This window comes from Eulemur rufifrons, chromosome 17 (genome assembly GCF_041146395.1).
Source record: "Eulemur rufifrons isolate Redbay chromosome 17, OSU_ERuf_1, whole genome shotgun sequence".
NCBI classification, from domain to species: Eukaryota; Metazoa; Chordata; class Mammalia; order Primates; family Lemuridae; genus Eulemur; species Eulemur rufifrons.
Genome location: NC_090999.1, coordinates 94,568,726 through 94,587,496, shown reverse-complemented (window position 1 = coordinate 94,587,496; position 18,771 = coordinate 94,568,726). Strand labels below are relative to the sequence as shown.

Below are 18,771 nucleotides of genomic sequence, written 5' to 3'. Positions count from 1 at the left end.
TGGAAAACATCTTGGTAGGCTCAAATTACAGGTGGAAAGTATAAGGTACAACCTAACAGGAATATATATATATATATATATATATGTATAAAACCCTGACATTAGGCTAACATGTGATTGCAAAATTGCAGTTACTGAATGTTGGAGTCTTTAATTAAAAGCAATTAATGTAGAAATCTCATGAGGGTTTTGAAGGACAACAAGGTCATTGTAAGGCAACATAGATTTGGCACATAAAAGCCCAGGGAAGCTTTATACTATTAGCAGCATGATAGCTAGAGCAATGGAGGGAATGACATTAGTGCTTTCTTCAGTACTTGGAGCTACATTTTAAGATGGTAACTGGAAAACTGAAGTGATGAAAGAAATGATCAGAATGGGGAAAAGTCATAAAACCACACCATAGAGGGGACGTGTGAGGGAAATTGTAAGGAAAGAAGGACTTGAAGGTATGCGGTATGTATTTTCTAAGGTTTGTGCCAGCAAAGAAGGAAGGGGGGGAGGTGGAGGGAAGAAGAGAAGGAAATAAGGAGGAATAAGTAGAAGGATATAATTTTAAAAGAAGGAAGTTAAAGAAGGGGAACTAACATTTTAAATGCCTGTTTTCTTTAGGAACTCTGCTAGGTGCTTTAAAAATACTTGATTCATTTATTTGTAGAGAAAGTGATATGTTTCCATTTTGAAAGAAATATGAAGTAGATATGTTATTTAGGAGACAGAACAAAATACAATGAACAGAAGTTAGAGAGAGAGTAATTTTGGATACAATATAAATAGAACTTCATAAAAATTATAGCCTTCCAGCAACAGCAGGGTGGGCTGCCTTAAAAGAAGTGTTATTCCCATTTCTTGAAGGGTGACAGCAAATTTGAAGTTTAATAGGTGTTTGTTAGGGGTGTTCTAAAGGCAGTACTCATATTTGTAAGTTTAATAATGAAATGACTACCCACGACATCTCCAATACCAAAACATGTTGCCTCTTTATGTTGATGACCAGGGCTGTATCTACAGTCTAAATGTAAATTTTACCCTTAAAGAAAATTGCCTGTCTCAGTCTCTGGCACTGAGTGTAGGAGGAAAAGAAATCCCTTCTCAGAATTCATAAGTAGGAGCTTCTCCTCACATACATTGCTAACAAAATTCACACTACATAGGTGGTGCTAAAGAAAAAATTATTCTGACATTTGTTAAAATGGGATGACGGGCTTTATTCAGGACTATCCTGATTTTAGAAACTACTGAAATGGGGTTTTACAGTAGGATAAAAAGATTAGTCTCAACCTTGAGTACAACAAGGAAAACTGAGAATTAATATTCAAGGAGCAGAGTGTATGAGTAGAGGGAAGGGTCACAAATTTTTGCATACTACACATCAGATAAAGGACTGATAACAAGAATCTATTTAGAACTCAGGAAAATCAGTACGAAAAAATCGAACAACCCTATCAAAAAGTGGGCAAAGGACGTGAATAGAAATTTTTCAGAAGAAGATACAAAAATGGCTAACAAACATATGAAAAAATGTTCAACATCTCTAATCATCAGGGAAATGTAAATCAAAACCACAATGAGATATCACTTAACTCAAGTGAGAATGGCCTTTATCAAAAAGTCCCCAAACAATTCATGTTGGTGTGGATGCGGAGAGACAGGAACACTCATACACTGCTGGTAGGACTGTAAACTAGTGCAACCCCTGTGGAAAGCAATGTGGAGATACCTTAAACAGAGTCAAGTAGACCTACCATTCGATCCAACAATCCCATTATTGGGCATCTACCCAGAAGAACAAAAGTCATTCTATAAAAAAGACACCTGCACCCGAATGTTTATAGCAGCACAATTCACAATCGCAAAGATGTGGAAACAACCCAAATGCTCATCGATTCATGAATGGATTAGCAAAATGTGGTATATGTATACCATGGAATATTACTCAGCTATTAGAAATAATGGCGATATGGTATCTCTTTGGTTCTCCTGGAGAGAGTTGGAACCCATTCTATTAAGTGAAGTATCCCAAGAATGGAAAAATAAGCACCACATGTACTCACCAGCAAACTGGTTTCCCTGAGTGCACATTTGGGAATAACACCAATTGGGTATCGGACAGAGGTGGGGGCTGGGAGGAAGGGATGGGTGTATATCTACTTGATGAGTGCAATGCGCACTGCCTGGGGAATGGACATGCTTGAAGTTCTGACTTGGGGGGAGGGGGTGGGGGGAGGGGATGGGTGCATACCTACATGATGAGTGCGATGTGCACTGTCTAGGAAATGGACACATTTGAAGCTCAGACTCGGGGGGATGGGGGAGCATGGGCAATATATATAACCTGAACTTTTATACCCCCATACTGAAATAAAAAAAAAAAGAGAGAGAAAACACCAGCATAAGGAGGGATTCTGTATCACATGTCTAACATGATTCTTGTTGAAGGCAAGCCTGAGGAATTTGGTCTGATACTGAGAGTGAGCAGATATTAAGGATGGTGTTTTTTGGCTAAACTGACTTAATAGAATTCTTGCTAAAATTGGGCTTAGGACACACCCAAAGACAGGATCTAGAGGATCCCAATCAATTTCCTCAAAGAGAGAATATTTGTCAGTAGTTATGGACTGTAGGTTGCCCAATGTCATAATAGTGGTTTTAGATGGAGGAAAGAGAAAATGAAGCAGAGGCAATATTTGAAGAGATAATGGTTGAAGGTCTTTCAAATCTACAGAATTAAGAATTCCTATTATATAAAGCTGGAAAAATAAAATAAAGTCATATCTATGTACGTAATACTAAAACTGCAAAATTTCTAACATAAAGATAAGATATAAAATGTAGCTAGAGATAAAGCTGTATTCAAAGTATCAGATGAATGCTAAAACTGAGTGGCATGACATCCTCAATATTCCGAGAGAATCAGTTGTCAACCTGGAACTCTACATCGAATAAAAGTATACTTCAATATTGTGAGTAAAATAAAAAAGACATTTTCAAACAAAAATTGTTTTCCACTAGAAAATTCTCATTAATATACAATCTAAAAAATCCTTCTGATATAAGAAAAGGGATTCCCAGATGGAAGATCTGACACACAGTAAGAAAGGAAGAGTTGAGAAATTGGTTAATAGGTAGATAAATATATGAAAACATTGACGTCTACATATAAAATAAAATATGAAACACCTTAAAGGTAAAAACTAAGTTGGAGCTAACATAAACAGCAATAATAGCATATATATTGACAAAGGGTTCTGGAATAAATGTGTTCTAAGATCCCTACAGTTTTCAGGAGAAAGATAACCTTATTAATTTTAGATAATGAAACCTTAAGTATCTCCACTTACATTACTAGGGTAACCATTAAAGAATAAAAATTGCACATTATGAGGTCAGTAGAGGAAAAATTGAAATTAAAAAATGCAAAAGAAGACAAAGAGAGAAGAAACATAGAAAGTGCAGAACAAGTGGAAAACATAAAAAAAGTTGAATTTTTCTTCCAAGTCCTGGATTTCTTTCTTTCTTTCTTTCTTTTTTTTTTTTTTTGTGGTTTGTTTGTATTGGTTATCATTTTTTCTTGCATATTGTTCAGTTTTCTGATGATCCATGTTTGAAATTCTTGTTCTGTCATTTTGGTGTTCTGAGTTTGGTTAATGTCCATTGCTAGAGAGATGGTGTTTCTTTTTGGGGGTGTCCTTTCCGTTTGATTCTTCATACTTCCGGAGTTCTTTCGCTGATTCCTTCCCATCTACATCAGCTACTGCTTCTTGCATTTAGATTTTCTTTTGGGTGATGACACTCCCTGTTTAGTCTCTGAGGCACTAGGTGGTGTTTGTGGGTCAGATTTGACCACACCCTATATCATGAGTCAGTAGATGCAGTAAAAGGCTGTGCAGAATGACCTCCGTGTCAGTAGGTGGCACTTGCTGGGAGGCGCAGGCTGCAGTGTTGTTTTTGGGTCCTGTAACCAGCTCTCATTCCTCTGGAGAGACACCCCTGTGCCTTAAGTGGTGGGTGGTGCCCTGGGACTTCCAGGAGTGTCCTTGTTCTGCACCTCAGTTGGGACAGGTCAGGGAGTGAGTCTGGGCAGAGCTGGGTTGGGTGAGCCTGCCCTCAAGCTCCACAAATGCTGTTAGCAGGGCTCAAAGGTCTGTTCTCTGCCTCTGGGCAAAGCTGCCAGGGAGGGTCTAGAATGGCCCCTCTCAGCAGGAAAGTCTGAGTGTGGGGGTGGGGCTGTCTGAGACCTACACTCTAGAGCAGGTCTAACTCTTTTTCACCCTCCCGCACTCTGCAGTTTCTCCGAGGCCTCTGCCAGCAGGCAGGACCTCAAGCCAGTGGATCTACCCTGGCTGTCATACTGCCCAGGAGGTTCCTTGCCCAGGATCACAGACTGGGCTGGGGGCACGGCCTTCCTGTGAGAGGAGGGTTGCCCCTCAGGCATACTGATCTGCCCCTGAAGGCACACACACTCAGTAGGGTCGTTCACAAATAACCCTTCTGTGCCCCAGGGCAATGCGATTGAGGCCTGGGTATACGGGATCTGGTCTGCAGGCCTGTCCCCTGGGCCCTGGAGATCAGTCCCTGAGGAGTGCTGGTCTCAAGTCACCCACGGGGTGCCCGGGCTGGATCGGTGTCTCACCACCTCAGGATTTGCTCCGCTCTCTTAGAGTCACCAGCCAAGCAGCACCCTTGTTGCTGGTCTCCAAGCCTCTCAGGGGCCTTTCTCCTTCCAGTTCTCCTCCGCAGCTTCTTCATGTGGGGTCTCCTATAGTTTCAGGCACTCTCCCTTTCTACCCTCATCTGATCTATGTTCGTCTGCCTGACTATTTTTTTCACTTTCTTCTAAAATCTTTCTTTCTTGTAGAGACACTCTGGCTGGTGGTTTTTCTCATCCGCCATCTTGATTCCCTCATTTTTCTTTACCTGTGATCCATTTTAAGTTAATTTTTGTAAGGTCTGTGTCTAGATTCTTTTCTTTTTCTTCTTTTTTTTTTTTATGAATGCCTGGTTGTTCTAGCATAACTTGTTGAAAAGACCATCTTTTCTACATCTTACTGCTTATTCCCCTTTGTCAAAGATCAGTTGATTTTTGATCAGTTTATGTGGGTCTATTTCTGGGCTCTCTATTCTGTTCCATTGATATATTTATTCTTTCGACAACACCACACTGTCTTGATTACTGTAGCTTTATAGTCTTGAAGTCAGGCAGTGTCAGTACTCTAACTTTGTTCTTCTCTTTCAATATCATGTTAACCATTTTGGGTCTTTAGCCTCTCCATATAAACTTCTGAATTAGTTTGTCAATATCCATAAAACAACTTGCTGGGATTTTGATGGGGATTGCATATAGATTTACTATAAATCAAATTGGGAAAAACTGGCATTTTGACAATGTTTACTCTTCCTGTCTAAATGTGGAATGTCTCTCCATTTATTTGGCTCTTCTTTGGGTTCTTTCAACAGAGTTTTGTGTTTTTTCTCATATATGTTTTGAATTTCAAACTCTACTCATTCATTGCTGGTATAGAAAAGTGACTCATTTTTTGTAATTAACCTTGTACCCCACAACCCTGTTATAATCATGTATTAATTCCAGAATTTTTTTTGTCATACTGTCAAAATTTTTTACATAGGCAATCATGTCATCTGCTAACAAAGATTGTTTTATTTCTTCCTTCCCAATCTATATACCATTTATTTCCTTTTCTTGTCTTATTGCATTAGCTGGAACATCCAGTATAATATTGAAACACAGTGGCAAGAGGGAACATCCTTGCCTTGTTTCTGCTCTTAGTGAGCAAGCTTCCAGTTTCTCATCATTAAGTATGATATTAACTATTAAGTTTTTTGTAGATGTTCCTTATCAAGTTGAGAAGTTTCCCTCTATTCCTAATTTACTCAATTTTTTTATCATTAATTGGAGTCAGATTTTGTCAAAGATTTTTTCTGCATCTATTAATGGGATTGTATTATTTTTCTTCTATAGCCTGTTGATGTGATGGATTACATTAATTGAGTTTTGAATGTTGAACCAGCATTGCCTGCCTGGGATAAATCTTAATTTGTTGTGGCATAAAATTCTTTTTATATATTGTTGAATTTTATCTCCTAATATTTTGTATTTATGTTCATGAGAGATATTGGTCTATAGTTTTCTGGTAATTTTTTGACTTTTTATGATATAAAGGTGTGCTGGCCTCATAGAATGATTAAGGAAATATTGCCTATATTTCTATTTTCTGAAAAATATTGTATAGGATTGATATAATTTCTTCCATAAATGTTTGGCAGACTTCATCAGTGAACCCATCTGGGCCTGATATCTTCTATATTGGAATGCTATTAATTATTGATTCAATTTCTTTTGTAGTATAGGCCTATTTAGATTATTTTTTCTGGTGTGAGTTTTGGGAGATTGTATCTTTCCATGAACTTGTCCATTTCATCTAAGTTATCAAATTTGTTGACCTAGTTTTTCATAGTATTCCTTTATTATCCTTTCATTGTCCACTAGATGTGTAATGTCCCTTCTCTCATTTCTAATGTAAGTAATTTGTGCTCTCTCTCTTTTCTTCTTAGCCTGGCTAGAAGCTTATTGGCTTTATAAATCTTTGCAAAGAATAAGCTTTGGTTTTGTTGATTTTCTCTATTGATTTCCTGTTTTCAATTTTATTGATTTATACTCTAATTTTATTATTTCTTTTATTATGTTCATTTTTGATTGAATTCGCTCTTTTTTTGTCTAGTTCCAAAATATGGAAGTTTAGATGATTGATTTTAGATCTTTTTTCTTTTCTAATATGTGCATTGGATGCCATTAATTTACCTCTATACCCTGTGTTAGCTGCATCCTACAAATTTTGATAGGCAGTGTTTTCATTTTTACTTAGTTTAAAATATTTTTAAATTTCTTTTGAGATTTCTTCTTTGACACATGTGCTGTTTAGAAGTGCATTGTTTAACCTCCATGTATTTTGTGATTTTTTTCATTGTCTTTGTGTTACTGATTTCTAGTTTAATACCATTGTGATCTGAGAGCAGACATTATATAATTTCCAGCCTTTTAAATTTGTTAAGGTGTGTTTTATGGCCCAGAATGTGGTCTGTCTTAGTGAATATTTTATGAGAGATTGAGAAGGATTTGTATTCTCATGGTGTTGGATGAAGTAGTCTACAGATATCAATTATATTCAACAGACTGATCATGCTACTGGGTTCAACTGTGTCCTTACTGATTTCCTTCTACTGAATCTGTACATCTTTAATTCACTTTTCAACTCAAACATGCTGTTAAAAGCTCTTTACTCTGCTAAGCCACCAAATTTTGGAATGGAGCAGGAGATTTATATGCTCTTTTCCTAGGTTGTCTCAGAGTTTAAAAAAAAAAATTCTCGGTTGTTATTGGTGGCTCCCAAGATGGTGTCCATCATGGAAGGGCCGCTGAGCAAATGGACTAATGTGATGAAGGGCTGGTAGTATCGTTGGTTCGTGCTGGACTACAATGCAGGACTGCTCTTCTACTACTCGTCCAAGGACAAAATGATGAGAGGCTCTCGAAGAGGATGTGTTAGACTCAGAGGAGCTGTGATTGGTATAGACGATGAGGACGACAGCACCTTCACAATAACTGTTGATCAGAAAACCTTCCATTTCCAGGCACGTGATGCTGATGAGCGAGAGAAGTGGATCCATGCCTTAGAAGAAATAATTCTTCGACACACTCTCCAGCTTCAAGGTTTGGATTCAGGATTTGTTCCTAGTGTTCAAGACTTTGATAAGAAACTTACAGAGGCTGATGCTTACCTACAAATCTTGATAGAGCAATTAAAGCTTTTTGATGACAAGCTTCAAAACTGCAAAGATGATGAACAGAGAAAGAAAATCGACACTCTCAAAGAGACAACAAATAGCACGGTAGAATCAATTAAACACTGCATTGTATTGTTGCAGATTGCTAAAGACCAGAGTAATGCAGAGAAGCACGCAGATGGAATTATAAGTACTATTAATCCTGTAGATGCAGTTTATCAGCCTAGTCCCTTGGAACCTGTGATCAGCACAATGCCTTCCCAGACTGTCTTACCTCCAGAACCTGCTCAGTTGTGTAAGTCCAAGCAGCATCCATCTTCCCTACCAGTTGGGCCTGTATTAGCTACTTTGGGACATCATCAGACTCCAACACCAAATAGTACAGGCAGTGGCCATTCACCACCTAGTAGCAGTCTCACTTCTCCAAATCTTTCAATGTCATTGGACATTACCAAATGATACTGAAGAGAATACAGAACTAGTTTCAGAAGGACCAGTACCTGGGGTTTCCAAAAACAGTGTCACATTTGTGGCCGAGCAGGTTTCCCATCATCCACCCATTTCAGCCTTTATGCAGAGTGTTTTAACAAGAAGATACAATTCAATGCTCATATCTGGACCAAATCAAAATTCCTTGGAATGTCAATTGGGGTGCACAACATAGGGCAGGGCTGTGTCTCGTGTCTAGACTATGATGAACATTACATTCTCACATTCCCCAACGGTTATGGAAGGTCTATCCTCACAGTGCCCTGGGTGGAATTAGGAGGAGAATGCAATATTAATTGTTCCAAAATGGGCTATAGTGCAAATATCGTCTTCCACGCTAAACCTTTCTATGGGGGCAAGAAGCACAGAATTACTGCTGAGATTTTTTTCTCCAAATGACAAGAAGTCTTTTTGCTCTATTGAAGGGGAGTGGAATGGTGTAATGTATGCAAAATATGCAACAGGGGAAAATACAGTCTTTGTAGATACCAAGAAGTTGCCTATAATCAAAAAGAAAGTGAGGAAGTTGGATGAATCCCGCTGCCTTTGGAAGGATGTCACTTTCAACTTAAAAATCAGAGACATTGATGCAGCAACTGAAGCAAAGCACAGACTTGAAGAAAGACAAAGAGCAGAAGCCCGAGAAAGGAAGGAGAAGGAAATTCAGGGGGAGACCAGGTTATTTCATGAAGATGGAGAATGTTGGGTTTATGATGAACCATTACTAAAACGTCTTGGTGCTGCCAAACATTAGGCTGGGAAATGCAAAGTTTACATCTGATGACCAGTAGGCGTAATTCAGCAACAAACAATCTTCCTTTGGGAGAACCTATTCACTCCCTTATTACAGTGGTTCCTATCTCAGGGATACTGACTTTCTCACGCAGATGAACAATTAAAGCGGGAAAAGCTTCCCTTTTTTCCTCTGTGGCAGTTACGATTTTGACTTCAGTCCTGAGAAAAACTTCAGGTTTTGAAAACAAGATGTCTGCTCCTTTTCCAAACCCCAGGCATTGGAAAGCATTTATAAATCCAAGTCCCTAACTCTGCACTCTAGTACTGCTATTAAGATATACAAGCTCTGTTTCTTAGTTCATATAATTTTTGGTGTTATATATATCACACACGCACACATATAAAATATACCTGATGCCAGATTTTTCATAAATACTCCACCTATTGTAAATATGGGTTCCTCTGAGTTGTTTTAGAAAATTAGCGCAAAAATGAAGTGTTAGGAAATTTCATGGTCTCACCTATAATGACTTTTATTTTGGAAGTGAAATATTATTAAATTATAATTATACTCAGCGCTTCTTAAGGCTTCATAAAGTAATTTTTTCAACCTAAAAAAAAAATTCTCAGATGAATTGATCTTTGTTTAATAACATTGTTTGTGTGGCATCATCCACATTTTTTTCATGTCATTTCTAAGAGATTTTGACACCACCACCTCTCTGTGAAGAAAGCAGTGTGTTTTGAAAAAAGGCTTTTCTCTTTTTACAAAGGAGGAAAAAACTGCCATGGAACCAATTATTGATGGAGCCCAGCAAGAACAGATGACAACACGGTTTCTCTAAGAGAGACCTGGATTCTCAGTAGAAGTTAAAACATTAAATAGATCATTGCCTTTGTTTGCTTTAGGCAGCTTTTTGCAGCAGAAAAGTTTTCTTCAATTTTATCATTATTTATCAATCTTCCCATTGCCTCAGAATAATATATATTGGTAAAAATATTTTGACTAATCATAACTGTATACAGAAGCTGTGGTTTTTTACTTTTACATGAAAGTGCTTTGGTATCATGTGACATGTTATCAATACAGTCCTCCCTCACTATCCATGGGGAATTGGTTTTAGGGCCTCCAGTGGATGCAAAAATCCATGAATGCTCAAGTTCCTAACATAAAATAGTGTAGTATTTGCATACAACCTATGCATATTCTTCTATATACTTCCCATCATCTCTAGATTATTTATGATGTCTAATATAAGGTAAACGCTATGTAACTAGTTGTGATACTATGTTGTTTGGGGGATAATGACAAGAAAAAATTCCATATTTGTTTAGTACAAACAAGTATTTTTTTTTTTTTGAAGAGTTTTGATTACAGTTGGTTGAGCCCAAAAATGTGAAACCCATGGATACAAAGGCCAGTTGTTCATTAACTTACTATACTCTTGGAGAGAGGATCCTTTTCTATTTTTCTTTTTACATCTTATACAACATTTTAGTCACTATAATTTGTCATGTTGCCATTATTAGTTTCTCACCAACATTGTGGGTTTTGCTTTTCTGAATAAGAATATGCACTACTAAAAATCTAGTGCCCTGAACTTTTTATTAAATGCTCTTTTTCACTTAAACAAAAGCTTTGCTCCATTTTTTTTAAGTTGAAGTAGCCTTTTAAAATAACATTCAACTTTTCTCATCATGTGACTGTGCCAGTGTCTTTTTACTTTTGCTGGAGCCATTGCTGTATTTGAGTTTGCCACAAATAATAGTTTAAGTTACCAACCTGTTTAAAACTTTCATTTTTTTATAGGTGACCTTCCTTATATAGATAACATTTCTCTGCACCCCATGTTGCACTGATACAGTGAAATGATCCACAAGATGGCTTTGCTTTATCTTTAACCTTATCAGAACTTTTCTTTGGCCTAAGCCTAGAAATAGTCCTTTTCCTTTCACACCTCATCTTTAAAAATAGCTATTAACACACTGGACCATCCGATATGTTTGTATAGTGCAAGAATTAATAAGATATAAACAGAAAGGCATAATAAACAACTAAAGCAAAAACATCACATGTGCACACAAAATAAATAAAATAAAAATAAGAAAAATTCCAAATACAATTCACTTTGCATCTGTAGAATCTACATTTTGCAAGTTTACAGAAACAGCAAAGTGGTATGGGAGGAGCTGAGTCACAGCACATAGAAACGCCTTCCTTAGAATAGAAATTTCCCTGATTATTTCTCTTCTAAATCAATCAGTGGAAAATAAGGGGAGGTTAGGAGAGATATTGTGAGGAGTTGTGGAAGGACTGACATCATTGGTTTACCACTCTTCCCTCTGTACAATTCAATACTCACCAGTTATCAATGGCTTCTCCCATTTTGCATCAAATATTGGAAATGACCTCAACAAAATAAACTGGTCCTACAGTACACAATTGTACAAAGCTAAAGACTTCTAAAGAAATTACTAATGAGGCTAACCAATCACAACCCGTCACAGTAAACACTAGTGTCAAACAGTGCCACATGGAACGCACAGTTGCTACAAATGAGTGCCAGCGAGAGTGTGGGTCACCTTGACACAGATACTAGAGCTAGGAACATGGGCCCAAGGTCTGCATGGCAACTCAGAGCTCTCCTAGTCCAAATGAAGTCACACAGCTTAGAGGTTTCTCAGAGAGCAAGACAGGTACACAATTATACACCATCTACACTTATCTTTACTTGGTAATTTCTGAAGAAAGTGATAATTTCTAAAGAAACAAGAATCTAAAGTCATTTTCTCAGGTTTATATCAGTCATGGCCAGAAATTAATCCTTAACTCAAAGTGTTTCATGAAAAATATTATTTTCCTACAAATTGTTGTTTACCAACTATTGGTAAAATGAGTAAAAGTCGTTCCTCATCAAACAAAATCTCTACTCTTTGAATTATAGCTGATTATAAGACTTCATATTTAGATAGCTGCTTGCTAACACTGGTTGAAACAGCAGAGTAAGCCCAAGTTCCCTTGCAACGATGCTATGCAAACAGGAAGTTCTGCCCTAGGTGATGCCTACGCATTTAACTTCCTTTTGAGACTTGAACTTTATGTCTAGGAACATTACTGTCCCTTCTACAATGGTGCTTACTGTGGCATATTTGATATCTCCTTTATTGTTAATAGCATCAATTAGAATTATGTTGGATATTGATGTATGAAACTCCTTCCTAAATTCTCTATATTGCAGCCATAAAAAGTCTTATTTCCACAATTATTTTAACAAAATTCCTCATAACATGTTTTTCACAAATAGTATGCAACTATATACTTTCTAGTGTGTTCTAAAACTAACTGTTTAACTTGATTCACAGACATTATCCAAGAATAAAGTTTTCAGCCTAAGTTCTCTGTCACCCTGTGAAAGGATTCTACGCTCATTGGTGGTCAGGGATCTGGTCTATTCTAACAGTGCCACCTGTCCAAATAATGGGAAAATATTTTCCATAATTAGATTTTTTTTCCTGCTTTTTTTTCCTTCAGCATATATTTTCTATCAAAACATGGGTAGAGAATGGAAATTCTTTGGTCAGCCAGGCTGCCTGTTTTTAATCTGGGCATAAAATGTGGCAAACAAGCTAAAATGGAGTGGAAACTCTTCTCTCCACACTTGCCTGAAACTGTGACAAAGCAAAGGTAACAAGGTTCCAAGTAAAAATGAGGAGAGACAAGGAAGTGCCAGTGAGAAACAGGAGCACTGATTTACAGCCCGAGTCACTCCAGGTCACATGGACGTCAGTTCTTCTGTCATCTCCTTGGTGCATTAATTTTCTCTTCATAAAGTGAGTAACAAAAGCTATTTTCCCGTTATCTCACACATCATTCCCAAACACTATAAAATTCATTGAGTCTATGCCATACAGTCTCTGGAATATCCCCTAGTTTGCAAATGGAAAAGTTAGTGTGTCTTCAGGACCATGTGAAAAAAACCTGCAGACGTTTTGTGGGGAAGAAGGAAGAGGTGGTTAGAGAGGGGTGTGTATGCCAGGGGCTTTTGAGATCTCAGCAGTGTTCCATTTCTTCACCTAATACCTCACTGTTATGTGTATGCCTTCTGTGATGAATTACTGAGCTGCACATCTACCTTTGGAAGATGTTGCTGTTTGTTTATATCTATAAGCACATATAAATACATATATAAATGTATATATTTATAAAATTAAAAATGGGTTTATATAACTAAAACAATGTGTAAAAATACACATATATAATTAAAACACATTAAAACACATGGAGAGTTTCTACCCTATTTTAGCTTGTTTGTCACATTTTATGCCCGGATTTAAAACAGGCACATAAATACACACATACGCATGTCTCTGTATGTGTATAGTTTTCTGCATATGAATATATTTATCTCCCAATATAAAAGATAAAAATAGGATAATGGAATGCAAGAAAAAATTATGCACATTAAATACTAACAGTATATGATGACCTGACACAATAATGCAGCATATTTTTGTGCAACCATTCCATCAGGATAACATTAACAGTCACAGAAAATGACAAATGGAAGAGAGTAAATAATTACTACACTATCAATGGGAAGAGAAAAGGGCTTTAAGATCAGGATATGATCTCAGGAGCTAGAGGACCCAAGTCCTCTTTTTCTTCTTATACATCCCCTTTGTGAAGTGACTTCAGGTAAATATATAGTTTAACTGGTCTATGTTTTAATTTTCTTATCTATAAAATGGTATAATTCAATTTTTGTTTATTTTTATTGTTTATAAACAATCTTGATGCAAAAAATGGAAAATAGTATTCAAAATGTCATAAACAGGTAAAATGATAAAATATTTTTTAAAAGCACTACAAATGCATACATTTAATAAAACTGTTTGGTCTAGGCAACAAGAACTCAGAAGTCATGTCCTGCCATCCACAAGGTGTGCCCAACACCATCCAAGCCCAAGAGTGTTTCTGCACTTCTGAAAGTACCTTCTCAACAAAGATTCTGTCCAACTAAATGGGACCTATATTTGGATTACTTCAAAAACTCGTTCCATCACATTTCTAGGGAACATTTAATTCAGCAAACCATCCCATTTTATGTATTAATATAATTCAGGGCACCCTAAGAGCTTCCATTTTCTTTTTTTTTTTTTTTTTTTTTGAGACAGAGTCTCACTCTGTTGCCCAGGCTAGAGTGAGTGCCGTGGCGTTAGCCTAGCTCACAGCAACCTCAAACTCCTGAGCTCAAGCGATCCTCCTGTCTCAGCCTCCCGAGTAGCTGGGACTACAGGCATGTGCCACCATGCCCGGCTAATTTTTTTTTCTATATATATTTTTAGCTGTCCATATAATTTCTTTCTATTTTTAGTAGAGATGGGGTCTCGCTCTTGCTCAGGCTGGTCTCGAACTCCTGAGCTCAAACGATCCGCCCACCTCGGCCTCCCAGAGTGCTAGGATTACAGGCGTGAGCCACCACGCCCGGCCCAGAGCTTCCATTTTCAATGTTACTCTTTCATTTAATATCATAAAAAGGCTTCAGCCCCATCCTGTAGACTACGAGACCAGGCATCTCTCAAAGAATTCCTGAAAGGAGTGAAAGACTTAAGTTCCCAGTCCCCATCACCAACTTCTTCTCACCTATACCTTGTCCTTTATGATGTTTCCAAGAGTTGTGGCAAAGGGAAAGGTTGCTGTCTTGGTTTCAATATCTTAAATAAACTAGAAAGTGTGAGTTGGAGTTCAGGAGGTAAAAGCAATGAGGAGGGAAATTAAAATTTTAATTGGATGATATGAGCTCAAAGAAGCAAGTTGTTTTGTTTGGTTCTTTTCCCATTTTTATTTTAAGTGGCACCGGCTAGGAGGAACAGAAGCAGGTAGGATGTGAAAGACAACACAGCCTTTACCTAAAAGGGCTTCAGGGGAAGTAACAACTTCATATAAGAAGGAGGAAGCAGAGGAAACATTCAGATCAAGCACAGGATTACAGGCGAGAGAATAAAGGGCTGTTAGGAAGGAGAAAAATGGGATTTTATTAAGAGGAAAAGAAATGCAGAGGTCAATGAAGTTGATAGTGAAACAAAAGATAGAAAAGGTGTTTATACTTGGGTAGTAAATAATTGAAACAGTGAGTGATATAGTTTTGGGAGTATCTTGGGGGAAGAGATAGCTGGACCCCATTAGAATCCAGCTCTGAGCTGGACAGACGTTCCTTCTAATCACGGCTGTTGACCACACGTGGTTCTGATAAGGAGAGAGGTAACTGCCAAGCAAGAAGTTTTGCATGTGGGTAGACGTAGAGGTGGGTAGTCTTGATGTAAGCATTTCTTGATGTTTTTTTATGAGAATTTTATATTTTTAGTCCCTATTATAAGTAATTTTTTAAATTCAGTTTTCTCCTCATTTACTACTAGCAAGTGATATATAAGCATTAATACCTATACACACATATATATGTAAGAAAAATACTTATACATACATACATATGTATTTTACATTAGGTTCTACTGGGTTTTCCAGGTAGACAATTTTATCACTTTGAGAAATTTTTTTCTATTTTATATATTTATACCACCTACTCCATTTCTTGAGTTATTGTATTATAAATACTGGGCAACCTTAACTGGCTGTTGATTTTAAATAATATAATTTTAAGTATAACGTTAATAAATATGATGTGAATATTAGATGACCTTTTGAGAAAGATTTTTTTCTACAAGTTAACCAGGAGGGTATATTTTTATCAGTTGATAAATGTCAAACAATTTTTTGACATTTATTAAAAGAATCCTCATTTTCTACTTTGATGTATTAATGTATCATAAATTGCTTTCTTAATATTCAATACTTCTTGATTTCCTGGAAAGGAAGTATCTAATCATAGTCAACTCTTTTTTTAACATTCTGTTTTATTCAATTTACGAGTATTTATTTTAGATATTTAGTTTCCTCTCTCTCTCTTTTTTTTTTTTTTTTTGCTCTTTGCCATCCTTAAGATTAAAGATAGAAAAACAATACTCACATCCATAGAAAAAAACTTGCTTAATTAAGAAGTAAATCTTTGATAACCTTGTTCATTTCCTTCTCTGGTTTCAGGGTTCTAAACACTTCTTGAATCAATGTTACTAATCTTTCCAAACACGTTTCCATACAAAAAAAGAACAGAACCTGTATTATTTAACCAATATTTCTTATAGTAAATTAATTTACTCACATTAATTTACTCACATTTACTCACACTGATGATTTAATCATCAGTCGCTTGTGAACTTAACATGTGAATATTCTCAAAAAGCTGAAGATACAAAAATCAAGCTTATGAGTTCTCAGAATGGAGGGCCCTACCTCGGCAGGATCACCAGCGTAAGGCCACCAACCAAGGATGCTTCCTGGCCTCTCCAGGCCACCCTCTTCCATTCTCATAGACACCTAATGAAAGCGCTGACCCCAGCAATGTATCTCTGTGAGTCCATGGGGTGATGTAATTCAGGGATCAGCAGCCTTTTTCTGTTAAAGGCCAGATGGCAAATGTTTTAGGTATTGCTATTAACGCAGTCTCTGTTGCAGCTATTTAATAGTTGCTTTATAGCACAGAAGCAGTCATAGACAATACATAAACAAATGGGGGTAGTTCTGTTCCAAAAATCTTTATGTATAAAAAGACATTGGGCCAGATTTGCCCCGCAGGATATAGTTTGTTGACCCATCATTAGTTTATTGGTATAAAATTATTTTATTACAAATACCATAAGAGTTACACTTACCGACATTCAAATTAACATTTATTTGACATTTATTATTGAGCAGGCACTGTTCTAATTGCTGCATATATTACCTCAGTTTATTATCACATAAACCCTGAGAATTTGGCACTATTTCCACGTATATTGACAAATATACGTTTATCAGTGTGTTTATTAATTACTTTGCTTTCTGTTGTACGGCTAGCAGTGACTTAGGTAGTTTCAAACCTAAGGAGTTTTGCCAGATTTGAATGCAAAGACCAAACCTTTTTTTTTCTCTTGGCATTGTTCTTGACTTTCATGGAAATGCTTCTATTGTTTCAAAATTAAGTTTTCGTTTGACATAGGGTTAAAGAAATACCTACCTTTTCCATATTTTATTAAGCATTTAAAAAGTCAAGATAGTTAAATTTTATCATTGATGTACTCCTGTAATATTCTGAAATAGAAAAAAAATCTCAATAAAGCAAGGCAAAGACCAAACTTTTAAGAAACACATCACCATTCTTCTATTGACCTGATTAGTTGGCAAGCATCAACCTGGTTAACTGAGAAGTTAATTATCTAAATTGGAAATCTTTATAACAAAGTTATTTTTTAAAGTAAAAACTCACATTACAAAAGTCATATATATTTCTCAACTTTAAAAAAAATCAGAATGATGAAAACAAATTTGCTCACAATGCAAACATGGGATCACTGAATTAGGTGATTTTAAATGTTTCTCATAACAGTTTTCCTTAGAGTCTGGCTCATCATCACTATGTGCTTACTTTTGTTCACGTACTCAATGATTGTCTCATAAAACTTTCAGTCAAGTGAAAACAAATGGCAACAGACTAATTGCTGATAAGCTTGACATTCAAGGATGAGGGGCATATTTAGAGGGTAACTGGTAGTATTTTCCAACAATTAATATGCAAAAAAATTTGACTCAGTAATTTTACCTATTATCTGATGGAAACATGTCACCAAGGTGTAACTACAAGAATAGTCAACATAGGAATATGCTATTTAAAGTTCAATCAATTTGAGAATGATTAAATAAATCAAAGGGAGAATAACCTTCAGATGGTAGACTAAGAGCCTCCGAAATATACTCCTCTACAAAAGCAATGGGAACACTGGCAAAAATAATCAAAATCAACTTTTTTAGACTCTGGGAATTAAAGGACTATAACAATCTAAGGATTATTTATTTGTAAGAAATGGTTGAATCTTGGTAAGAACTGAAAGTTTTGTGGCATTTTAACTTGCCCTATTTTCATCCTTTTTTTCCAGCTGTGAGGTAGCCTTGAAAACTAATGGCCTTGCAACTACGGTAGCTGTGAAAACCGTCAGTCTGGCCACCTCTGCAGGGAGCAGAAGTGGTTCAGAACTCTGCCTCATCCTCGAAAATTATGACCCTTTTACCTGGAAGCTGACTTCTCTTTGTGCCTCGATTTGACCTGACTCAGAGTGCTTTGTATAAACAACCTTATCACCAGCGCATTTGTCAAAAAAACAAAAACAAAACAACAGTGCTTATTATTTAGCGTCATAGCTGCCCGAGATGGCTTTCCCCATCACAGCTAATGGGAGGCTCACCCAAAAACCTAAAGAAAATATTCCAGGGATTGAGTAGGCCACAGCAGGCTGTGAAAGGCTCTGGCATATTCCAGAGAATGTGGAAGGCCGTAGGCATGTAGAGAGCTGTGTCCCTCCCCAGGAAAGGCCTGTGAAGATGCTCCTCCCTCACCTTTGATTCCGAGGCTCTGCGTGAGCCAGGTGTGAGGCTGAGGCGGAGTGGCCAGCGGCTGGCAGAGCACGGGAGTCGCGCCCTGGTGCACACGGGCCGACGCCCTGGCGCGCACACCACCGGGAGGCCTATTACCTCAAATCGTTTAAGGGAATCTCTGTTTTATTTACTACACCCTTTTGGTTTGTTTGAATTAATTTTTATTAAATAATAATTAGCATATATGATACTGCCTGAAATCAAATCCCAACTTAATCACT

The 18,771-nt window shown here is 37.0% G+C and overlaps 1 pseudogene; it reads left to right on the top strand.

The window, feature by feature from the left end:
- Positions 1-7,374: 7,374 nt before the first annotated feature.
- Positions 7,375-9,124, top strand: LOC138398094 (oxysterol-binding protein-related protein 9 pseudogene; annotated as a pseudogene).
- The last annotated feature ends 9,647 nt before the right edge of the window (positions 9,125-18,771 follow it).